Source organism: Arabidopsis thaliana (genome assembly GCF_000001735.4).
Source record: "Arabidopsis thaliana chromosome 1 sequence".
In the NCBI taxonomy this organism is placed as follows: Eukaryota; Viridiplantae; Streptophyta; class Magnoliopsida; order Brassicales; family Brassicaceae; genus Arabidopsis; species Arabidopsis thaliana.
Genome location: NC_003070.9, coordinates 13647477 through 13659848, shown reverse-complemented (window position 1 = coordinate 13659848; position 12372 = coordinate 13647477). Strand labels below are relative to the sequence as shown.

The 12372-nt window shown below is 37.2% G+C and overlaps 1 long non-coding RNA gene and 1 pseudogene across 2 annotated transcripts; both read left to right on the top strand.

Annotated features, from left to right (window-relative positions):
• The first annotated feature begins 2458 nt into the window (after positions 1-2458).
• On the top strand, positions 2459-2787 carry AT1G06973. Its single transcript, NR_139176.1, has one exon. It is a non-coding gene; the product is annotated as an other RNA (long non-coding RNA).
• A 4888-nt stretch (positions 2788-7675) lies between these two features.
• Positions 7676-12076, top strand: AT1G36300 (annotated as a pseudogene; the record flags this gene model as incomplete). Its single annotated transcript has 1 exon — positions 7676-12076.
• Between the last annotated feature and the right edge of the window lie 296 nt (positions 12077-12372).

Sequence of the window (12372 nt, the reverse complement as noted above, 5' to 3'; positions counted from 1 at the left end):
CGAGTCCACAACCAAAAGCAACCTTGAAGCAAACTGGACAGGAAAACCCAGAAACGAGCAGTCTCAAAGACGAAACCCTAAAATACAAGCTAACCGTTAACTATTATCTCTCCGGTGAAATCCTATCTGCAGACGTCACAGAGCTGCCCACAAAATCTCGTGCCGATCGGAAAACAGACGAGACCACGATCTCAGTTTCAATCTCCGCTGGTCCTAATTCGCGTCTGAGAAAACGTGTCTCACGAAACTGCGAATAACTCAACCAATTTTAATCCAAATCCAATTCTGTAAACTGGAGAATAACGATAAAGGACTTGGGAATAACTATACCAAATTTCGTTACCTTTTACCACGATTTGATATGACGAAACTGATTTCTCCCAAACCCTAACGATTTTGCTCCTTCTCCTTTTCTCTCTTTTTCTCCTTTATAAAACGAAAAGTGGCTAACTAAAGCCCTAATTTTGAGTTTCCTTCTTTTATAGGCACACTTTAGGGTTTCCAATTAACCCAACCAATTAAACCGGATGATTTAAAAACAAACCCTAACCGATTTTCGGGTTCACGGGCGTTACAATTTATTTTTAATATGTTAACTCTAAAATTAAGGAATTTTTATTATTTCACGGATTTATTATGTGCACAATAAAGAGATTGAAGTCTTAAAGGTATCTTTTTAAATATTTTTAAAATTATTAGTGTAGTTTCTTAAGGAAATATATTAAAATCTAAAATATATGATGATATTAAATTGATATTTTCGTTTCCGGAAATATCTCAAAATATATTACCAAAATTGAATAAGTTTCTATATATACAATTTCGAAATCAATAGCCTAATTTTTATGAAAGCTAAATTCATTTCGTAGTAATTAATTTACTAAATACCCATGTAAAATTCATTTAGTTATTTTTAAACTACCCTCACAATGTTGTAGTTAACAAAATGCTTCCCAATTAATAGTATAGATATATACATGTAGATTTGATATTTGGGTGGGATTAATTTTGCAAAACGAATATTTCAACTATACCCCTATAAGTCAAAGACATTTATAGGCGACTGAAGAAAGATATCAGGCATTAAATGCGTCGACAGAAAGAGGACATTAAATTAGCCTACCTTTAGCAGATTCATATGTAATTAACGATAATGTTAGATGTGGCAAATAAGTGAGTGAGTGGTGATTTAAAAAAAAAAGAAAATAAAGAAGAAATAAGAATTTTAGATAACTAACCTCTGTTATATCAAACTTTGATGGGAGGACGCTGGAGTCCCCAAGGTAGAGCTGTCCTAATTCACCAGTGGGAGAGGTCCGGTTAAGTTCCTAAAGAAATATAAAATTATCGAGAAAAGTAGTTAAAACAGTAGATACTCCTGAATTAAAGAGTGAAGAGAAAAACAGAAATATGAGGGGTTAAGGTCATAGTTACCTGGCAAATGTCAGCCGTGTCGCGAGCCGGAGTAAAAGAGATACGGTCGGAATTGTGAAGCTACATAAGAAGGAGTTAAAACTGGATATTTTGTTTGTTATCGGATAAATATGTTAACTGAAGAAAATGTACAAGTGTAAGTTACACTAACATAACAAAACAAGTAAGCAAAATGTTATCGAACAAAGTTACAATCTAACTTGCTGATGATCATCTCCTATAAAGAAATTTAAAATCAAATTAACAATATTGAAGACAAGCCGGTTACAAAGTTGTTACCCGATAATAGTGTGATTAACAATTCACAAGCCACACAAAGACCTTGACCAAAGGTTGTCAACTACACAACCGTTTTAAATATTTATTCAACACACGAACTATCTAACCTGGTTGTTACCGACTATAGTTTTGTCGCCTCCCATATCAATGTCGCTGTACAACTAAAGAGATACGGTCAGAATTGCGAAGCTAAAGAAGGAATAAAAACTGGATATTTTATTTGTTATCGGATATGTATGTTAACAAAATTAACAATCTTTTTTGTGTTATCGGATATCGGATATTTTGTTATCGGATAAGTATTGTAACAATCAGATATTTTGTTTGTTATCGGATAAATATGTTAACAGAAGAGATACAGTCAAAATTCCGAAGTTAAAGAATGAGCAAAAACTGGATATTTTGTTTGTTATCTGATAAGTATGTTAACAATTAACAATCTTTTTGGTTGACAATCATTTATTTTCGTTTCCGAAGAAAATGTACGTGCGAAGTTACACGAATCTAACATAACAGGTAAGAAAAATATTTTCGAAATAAGTTACAATCTAACATGCCGATGATCATCCCCCTATAACGAAATTGAAAACCAAATTAACAATATTTTTTCACGATCGGTTACAAATTTGTTACCCGATAACAGTGTGAATAACAATTAACAATCCCTACGAAGACCTAGTCCAACGTTGTCAATTACACAACTGTTTTAAATATTTATTCAACAGAAGAACTATCTAAACCAGGTCGTAGTTGTATCATCTCCCATCTCAACGACGCCCTACAACGCAGACGGAAATTTGAAATCAGAAAAAAAATACGAACCTTGCGGTTTGAATATTACATGGTACGACAAATATTAACAAAGTACCACTCATATCCGCTAATCTGAAATTCCTTCTCATCATGAAAAAGTGTTCCACCACCCCTCCGATCGTCCGGTACATCCACCGAATTGTAGAAAGAAACAACGTCATCTGCAACAGATATATCTTGGTCTCCGTCAAAAGAAGGAAGGGTATATTCAGACTGCATAGATACAAGTTGACTCGACAGTGGATTGGGGTTTTGATCTCCATCAGCGATTTCATTGTTGGACTTCGGAGTGGAAACTGGATTGGGATTTTGTTCAACATTGGCGGCTTCATTGTTAGATTTAGGACCATCATCTGAAGATACATCACTTTTGGAATTACCAGCATCAACGACTAGATTTTCCAAAAATTAGTCAAACACACCTTTGATTATCCTTTCCGCTTGCGCCTTTAGTTTCTCATCAGTTATGCTAGACAATGGTATTTCTCATCAATCATGCGGGACAATAATATTTGTTGTCTGACATAATATTAGGCTAAGGATAATATAAAATTTAAAATATAATATAGGGGTACAATAGTATTTACAAGGTAAACAGAGAAAAGGAAACAGTAGTATAATGAGTGACTTAATTTTACAATCTTCTGAGTACATATAGTGATATACATTTTTGGTAAAAAAATTTAAATCTATTGTTTATTTTCAGTTTCAATTCCTACAAAATCTATCTTACAAAAATATTGTCTTAACAAAATTTACAAAGATATCTTATATTTGTAGCCTTAATTTTCTTTTAAATCTTATATTTTATTAACTATATTCTTTTAAAAAATATATAAAATACTTCATTAATATCAATTACTGTATACAAAATTATCAATGATATTATAGATACAACCAATGGTTTATGTAACGAAGAAACGATAAAGTAAATTACACTCTGCTTTCTTAGTCAAGTACTTAATCGTCTTCATCATTTCCGTCAATTTGTTGTGACTTTCTTGCTTGATAATCATCTTCTTTTTACAGATGAAATACCGGTAACGCATACGAAAATCATAGGCAGCGATTCATCCGTTACATCGCTAAACCTTCGAATTGATCAAAACTCTCATATAGAAAGAGATGTCATTGATCTTGGTTTTCCTTAAACCTCATTTTTGTTGATATGGTATAAACCATCTTCTGATTCTCCTATTAGCCTCAACTCCTCCTCAACATATTGCTTCCATGGTGGTTTTTGTGCCGGTCGATGGTGACATATCAACTCCAATAGGATTTGTGTTAAATTTCGGAACGCCCATAGTAGATCATACTGACGCCCGGGAACTATCACATAACTAATATCATATGTTAGTATGACCAAACACACGACCAACAAAGCCGGAAAATTCACGGCGCAATCGCCGGACATAGCAAAGCAACGGTTGATTCGAAACCGCCGGTGACTAGACATACATTCCGAGAACATGAACCGACATAGAAATAGTGTAACAACATAAGAAATCACAATAGATTCACCGAAAAACAGTAAAACACCATTCCGACGTAATGACGAACATGATTTCATCATCGTCGCTATCATTCTCGATTTATTGCATAAAAACCTAACAACAACAATAACAGAATAAAGAAATGGAAAAGAGAAAACATAGAACCTATCGACAATGGAGAGACCGCCGGTAGGAGATGGGGAACCGCCAGTGTTGGTACTAATTTCCTTAAAGAAATTTACTTTATTTATACATGTATATATAATTCTTCTTTTACTGTTATTTGATTTTATAACAGTGAAAAACACTGACATATAATACTCAATCGACGAAGCAAAAAAATATGTTTACAATGTTTCACATTACTTAAAAATTGGGCAATGGTTTAGAGTCAAACTCTTATAAAGTTTCAAATATCATAGATATTTAAACTTTATAAGAATTTATAAGAAATTTAAACATAATTTATAAAATATATTAATAAAGGATGGTATCTGCGTGTAAATTCTTAGATATAACAATGAAAATACAATTCTGAAGTTTGAGTCGATATTAAAAAAAAAAATATTATTAATATTGAAATTTATAGGAAAATGACAAAATAATGTTTAATTTAATGGGACAAGGTTATATGTAAGGTAGAAAGAATTTAAAGATATTAATATGGGATGATATATTACGGGTGAAATCCTAAAATTAAGAATCAAAATACAATTATACAATCTTAAACACTAAACAAAACCAACAATATTTACAAATCAAATAGAACTTAAAATTTCAGTTTTATTATAAATATCTGAACTTTATAAGAATTAATAAGAAGTTTAAATATTATAAATATTTATTAAATATATTAATATCAGACTGTATACTACGAAAATCCTAAATATAATAATCAAACTACAATTATGAAGTTTGGGTCGATATCAAAACTCTTGTAAAATTTTGAACTTTATAAGAATATAACAAAATAATATTCAATTTCACTGGACGAGGTTATATGGTTAAACAGGTTTAGGTTGATATTAATACATGATGATAAACTACGGGTGAATCCTACAATTTACAATCAAATTACAATTATACAATCTTGAACATTAAATAAAACAAACAATATTAACAAAACAAATACATTTAACTTAAATTTTTAAAAGGAAATAAAAAGAATCGAAAATAAATTAAAAGAAGCTTTTCATAAGGAAGTAGGGAATAAAAACACAAAATTCTTTCATGCTTCTAGAAAAAAAAAGGAAGGGCAAGAAATAAGATTTCAGGTTTATATGAACTTAATAGGATTTGGGAGAAATCAGAAACTTGAATGGAGGAGATAACAACGAGTTTAAAGATCTTTTTCAGGTTTCCAATACAGATGGCATCGCGGATAAGGTAATGAAGTGTCTCTGATTATTACGGAAAATATGAATAAGGAACTAACCAAAGAGGTCACTAAAGCAGAAGTTAGTTGATAAGTGTGCATTTTACACGTTTTGAGCATCCATTTGTCATCACTTTAGCATCATATCACCACTGTTTTATACCATTTCTCATCATTTGTCATCACTTTGCATGTCTAGGATAGTTTTGCATGCATATTGCATATTTGTGTTGTTTTCAGGTGATTTGGAGCTGCTGGTGAGCTAATTGGAAGAAGTGGACCTGATCAAATCAACATACTTGACCACGAGCTCGAGTATAGTCATCCTAGAGTTCCTGAAGTACTCGGCCACAACTTCTACAGCGAAGCACTCTACCAACAGGTCGAGTATCACCATCATTATTCACTCGACCAATCACTCCACCAACATGGTCGAGTATCACCATCATCATTCACTCGACCAATCACTCTACCAACATGGCCGAGTATCACCATCATCATTCACTCGACCAATCACTCTACCAACATGGCCGAGTCTCACCATCATCATCCACTCGACCAATCACTCTACCAACATGGCCTTGTCTCACCATCATCATTCACTCGACCAATCACTCTACCAACGAGGTCGAGTATCATCATCACTTCACATTACCACTCGACCCCCTAGTCGAGTACCACCAAGATAATCACTCGATCACATCACTCGACCCCCTGGTCGAGTATCATCACGTCCACCACATCACCTTCACTCGATCACACTACTCGACCACGTGGTCGAGTACCTTCATCACCTTCACTCGATCACTCTACCACCAAGCCGAGTACCATTTCTATCACTCGACTACATACTCGACTGCCAGCTTCAGAGTCTTCTCCATTCCGCACTCAACCAGACACTCGAGCACAAGGAAGAAAAGAAGACTCCAGCTTAACACTCGACCACTCACTCGACCACATGGGTCGAGTACAGTTCTTAATCCGTCCCAATACTGCGTCATTTTGACTATTAGGGTTTCAGAATATTTCGCTATAAGTAGCATGTACTTTACATATTTCGTAAATCTAAGTTTTATTCCGCAAACTCTGTGTTCTTGACCTTTTGTAATCCAGATTTTTCTCTTAATCTATTCATTATTCAGTATTTTGTTCTTGATTTCGTTTGCTGTTGTTCATCCTGTTATCACCTTGCTATTACTCTTTTGTTATCATGTTTTCATTCTATTCAACGTTTATGCTTTCTACAATGATGTCTGAGTAGTGAATAAGTTTCTGAGGATGGGTTAGAGTTGTTTAGAATTCTCAGTATGCTAGGTGGTTGAGTTTGATTTATAGATCCCTTCTGGATTAGTTGTTCTTAATGCCTATTGCTTTCTGATCAACTGGAATTTGAGCCCAGACATTTTCGGGTCCAAAAAGTGTTCGATGAAATGTCTGAACCACTAATTCCAGAGATTCGTGGCCCTGTACCAAGGTATTGGTTGCAGGGAACGTTTTGGCTTTAACTTGTTGATTTGTAATGCCTGTTAGGTAGCTCTCGTCAATGGTGATTGAGTCTGGGACTAGTTTAACTTCAGGGTCTCTGTTGAGGTGGCACTTAGATTTGGTTACCGAACTTGTTGTATAGGGATAATTTATTGAGCATGTCAATCACCTATAAACTGAGGAAACGAAACTACTCAATTACCCCATCCTCGGGAATTCTTTATCTGATTGATTTCTTTGTTTACTCTACTGTTGTTTACTGCATCTTGTCATCTGTTGTTTAGTTTCTGCAATTCTTTCTTGTTACTCGACCTGATACTCGACCACCCAGTTGTCTGGCAACAGACTGTGCAGTCGAGTATCTTTGTTTCATTTACTGTATGTTACTCGACTAGTCACTCGACCACACCCAGTGCTCTGCAATGAGCTGTGTTGGTCGAGTGTTTTATTGTTTCTGCTTGATTTTCTGTTTTCTGCATGTTCACTTAGAACTGCTAGAACACACTAAAACATGTTAATGTTTGGCTTGACTTAATGACTTCTGATTACATCTTGATTGTTAGTATCACACCCATTTGGATTGATAATCTAAAATACTACAACGACATGATAGTGCTTTAGGATTAATTGATCTAAAAACTTATTATCAATTTGGCGTCGTTGCCTATTGGGTGTTTGTTTGTGACATTTAAGAATTCAGACTTGCTTAGATCAAGTTCTTTATCAATTTTCATTACGGTTACTAACTGTGTGTTTTTCTTGTTGTCTTCTTGATCCGGGTACACCTCTGTTGTATGCAAACTCGATCAAAAGGCAACCAGAACCTCCTTTTCAACGACAACATCGACCGCATAGCTCGCGAACTCAAAGAAAGGAGAAACACAATCAACTTTGTACCTCAGCAACCACTCGAAATGGCTGACGAACAAAATAAACAAAATGGCCCTGCAAACATTGGTGCTGGAGATGCACACGGGACCATCGTCAGAGGAAAGGAATTGCACCTCCTGCTATCCAGAACAACAACTTCGAGATCAAGAGTGGTCTCATCTCGATGATTCAGGGGAACAAATTCCATGGTCTCCCAGTGGAAGATCCACTCGACCACCTTGATGAATTTGATAGGCTCTGCAACCTAACAAAAATCAATGGTGTCAGTGAAGACGGATTCAAGCTCCGTTTGTTTCCATTCTTCTTGTGCGAAAAAAGAACACATCTGGGAGAAGAATCTGCCCCATGACTCAATCACCACCTTGGATGATTGCAAGAAGGCTTTTCTAGCAAAGTTTTTCTTCAACGCCAGAACTGCAAGACTCAGAAAATGAGATCTCTGGCTTTTCACAGAAGACTGGTGAACGCTTCTGTAGAGCATGGGAGCGTTTCAAGGGTTACACCAACCAATGCCCTCATCATGGCTTCAAGAAAGCCTCTCTGCTCAGCACACTTTATAGAGGAGTTCTACCACGGATCAGAATGCTTCTGGATACCGCCAGCAATGGAAATTTCCAGAACAAAGATGTTGAAGAAGGCTGGGAATTGGTTGAGAACCTAGTTCAATCAGATGGTAATTACAACGAAGACTGCGATAGGACCATCAGAGGCACATCTGACTCTGATGACAAACACAGGAAGGAGATCAAAGCGCTGAAGGACAAGCTGGACATGATTCTTCTTAGCCAGCAGAAGCATGTGCACTTCCTTGTTGATGACGAGCAGTATCAAGTCCAAGATGGAGAGGGAAACCAGTTAGAAGACATAAGCTACATCAACAATCAAGGTGGCTACAAAGGATACAACAACTTCAAGACTAACAACCCCAACCTCTCTTACCGCAGCACCAACGTTGCTAATCCTCAGGATCATGTGTATCCTCCACAACAACAACAAGGTCAGAACAAACCTTTTGTTCCATACAACCAAGGTTTTGTTCCCAAGCAGCAATTTCAACGGAACTACCAGCAGCAACCACCACCTGGGTTTGCACCTCAGCAAAACCAAGGTCCTGCTGCTCCTGATGCTGAAATTAAACAAATGGTACAACAGCTGCTCCAGGGACAAGCATCTAGCTCCATGAAAATTGCTAATAAGTTATCTGAATTACACCATAAGCTAAACTGTAGCTACAATGACCTGAATGCAAAAGTGGAGGCGTTGAATTCTAAAGTCAGATACTTAGAAGGACAATCCACATCTACCTCTACTCCCAAAGTTACGGGACTTCCAGGGAAGTCAATTCAGAATCTCAAGGAGTATTCTAATGTTCATGCTATCATCATAAGGAGTGGAAGAGAGTTATCCACTAGAGAGAGACCCAAGTCAGTCACTGAGGACAGTGCATACCAAGATGGGGAGGATTCCAGTCTCAATAAAGATCAAGCTGAGAAACAACTCGAGCAGCCAATCGACCAGTCACTCGAGCAGCCACTCGACCAGTCACTCGAGCAGCCACTCGACCAGTCACTCGAGCAGCCACTCGACCAGTCACTCGAGCAGCCACTCGACCAGTCACTCGAGCAGCCACTCGACCACTTTACTCGACCGACCTTCCCAACAACATCACCAACTGCTTTGAAACCTGTTACTGTAAAAAACAAAGAAAAAGTCTTCATTCCTCCTCCTTACAAGCCCCCACTTCCATTTTCTGGTCGACACAAGAAAGAGTTAGAAGATAAGTATAGAGTTATGTTTGCCAAGAACATCAAAGAAGTCGAATTAAGGATACCTCTTGCTGATGCTCTCACGCGTATCCCAGATTCCTAAAAGTTCCTCAAAGACTTGATCATGGGAGAGAATTCAAGAGGTTTAGAAAACAACAGTTCTGAGCCATGAGTGTAGTGCCATCATACATGAGAACGATGTCTCAGAAAAGCTAGGAGACCCTGGTTCATTGACTCTTCCATGCTCCCTAGGTTCATTGACTTTCAATAAATGCCTTTGTGACCTAGGAGCATAAGTAAATCTCATGCCACTCTCAGTAGCTGAGAGATTGGGTTTTAACATGTATAAATACTGCAATATCTCCTTAATCTTGGTTGATAGGTCTGTTAAACTACCTCATGTGTTATTAGAAGATTTGCCCATCAAGATTGGAAATGTGGAGGTGCCTGCAGACTTCGTAGTGCTAAACACGGATGAAGAACCAAAACATCCCTTGATATTAGGAAGGCCCTTTTTGGCTACAGCTGGAGCAATCATAGATGTTAAGCAAGGAAAGATTGATCTTAATCTAGCGAAGAATTTTGAAATGAAGTTTGATATCAATGATGTTATGAAGAAGCCCACAATAGAAGAACAGACCTTCTTAGTTAAGGAAGTGGGTCGGCTAGCTGGTGAACTGCAAGTGGAACTTGAAGAAGCAAATAACTCAAAAACTGTTTTGACCAAGAGTGGTAAAGTTAGGTATTTCCCTAGTGAAACTTTGAGTTCTGAGAAGTCATTAGACTCACACAAGTCAACCGTTGGCTCAGAAGTTTACAAGGGCTTGATGGGGTCTGACACAAAGGTTATGAAAGCTAATGAAGTAAGTTCAACACATGCTCGACCAACTGATTCCACCAACAACTCGAAGAAGCTCCAACTTGTCCTGAAACCTCATGCTCGACCAAACAACTCAAGACGTCAGATGATTGGTTAGAACTCAAGGAGAGCTCTAAATGGCAGGACAAAGCCATACAAGAGCTAACACATATTGTGAAAGAGCTGAAGGATCAAATCAAGGAGCTCAATGGAAAAGCCAACCAAGTACCACTCAACATCAAGGACGTCCCTGGCGATGGAGCAACTATTCTGGTCAGCAAAGAAGGATGTGAATTCACATCAGAATGGTCTAGAGGAGAAGACTATCTTGATAAAAAAGAAGCTTACTGTGAGGACATGGCTACTGAGTACCCAATTGTAGACCTGTCAAGAAACCCTAATGAGTATGATGATCATTCTACTCAAGAAGGAGAGGAGACCTCATTTCCTCTCTACAACCAAGTACCACTCAACATCAAGGACGTCCCTGGCGATGGAGAAACTATTCTGGTCAGCAAAGAAGGATGTGAATTCACATCAGAATTGTCTAGAGGAGAAGACTATCTTGATAAAAAAGAAGCATATTGTGAGGACATGGCCACTGAGTACCCAAATGTAGACCTGTCAAGAAACCCTAATGAGTATGATGATCATTCTACTCAAGAAGGAGAGGAGACCTAATTTCCTCTCTGCAACCCACCCTAAGCCTAATGAGTATGAGAAGTCAAGCTTAGAGACTTAAAACAAGCTCACTTGGGAGGAAATCCCATGTCTATCTTTTTACATATCTTTATTTTTTCTTGTTGTTTTTGATGCATTTGGTTAGTGTCTTCAAGAGATAAGTATAAAAAGCTGAGTGAAGTGGATTATGGCTTTGAGAGTACAGCAGTATACTCGACCATAGAGCAATGAAAAATACTCGACCATGTATTAGCTTATCCACGCCAGGAGATCACTCGACTGCGGTGCTGGCTGCAGCAGAAGAAGGGAGGTCGAGTATACTCATATTGGAGCTGATACTGAACATGGCGGCTCGTCTATGGCCTGGGAGCAATCACAGGCAGCCATTGACGACCAACTCCGTTCATTCTTCGACTGTGGTAAGCGCCTCACTTCACCATTGTATTATATCATCTCTTGTGATTTGTTCTTTATTTTGTTTTTGTGATTGGATTTGTCCTGAGTATTCTCTTCCAAGTTTAGTCACACAGTGGACTGTGTGATTTAAGTTTGGGGGAGGGCTCAGGAAGTGTGTATTGCATTGTATATACTCTTGAGTTGAGTTTGTAATCATTTAAGGCATTGAAAAAAACAAAAAAATTGAAAAATTTCAGAAAATGATTTCACAATAACAGAGTGTTCATATAGTTCCATTACATTTAGGATCGAGTCTAGAGTATTTCATTTAGGATTGTTGCATATTCATAGGGGACAATGAGGAGATAACCTTGTAAGCATGATGATTCACTAAATGAGTTATTAGTTCTCTGATGCATTTGAATGACTTTGAAGTAAAACCGCACCATGTTCTATAGAAACCACTCGTTGCATGTCATGACACCTTTCCGTGTAAATTTGAACTTGAATCTGACTTATAATTATCATGTTTGCATCACATTTGAACTCATAGATATAATACATATTTGGATTTTCTTACACTTATTCACCACTCTTGCTAATCCAAGTAGCTGCTTCTATTATTGGAGTAGTTCCCCCACCCTTAACCAACCCTTCTTTCAAGCCATGTTATTTGTGAGAGCATGTGAGGCCTATTTTCAGGATTGAGCTTGGTAGAACCTGTTAGGTTTGAGCCGACAAGAGTAGTTTCCCATGTAGTTCCAATCCGCGTTTTCGGACTTGGTAGGACTAGGTGGGAATTTATTTGGGGATTGAGATTGAGTGTGAAAAGAAAAAGAAAGAAAATTGCTTAGAATCTTTAGGAGAAGGAACCTGAAAATCATATTGAGGTCTAGTGAA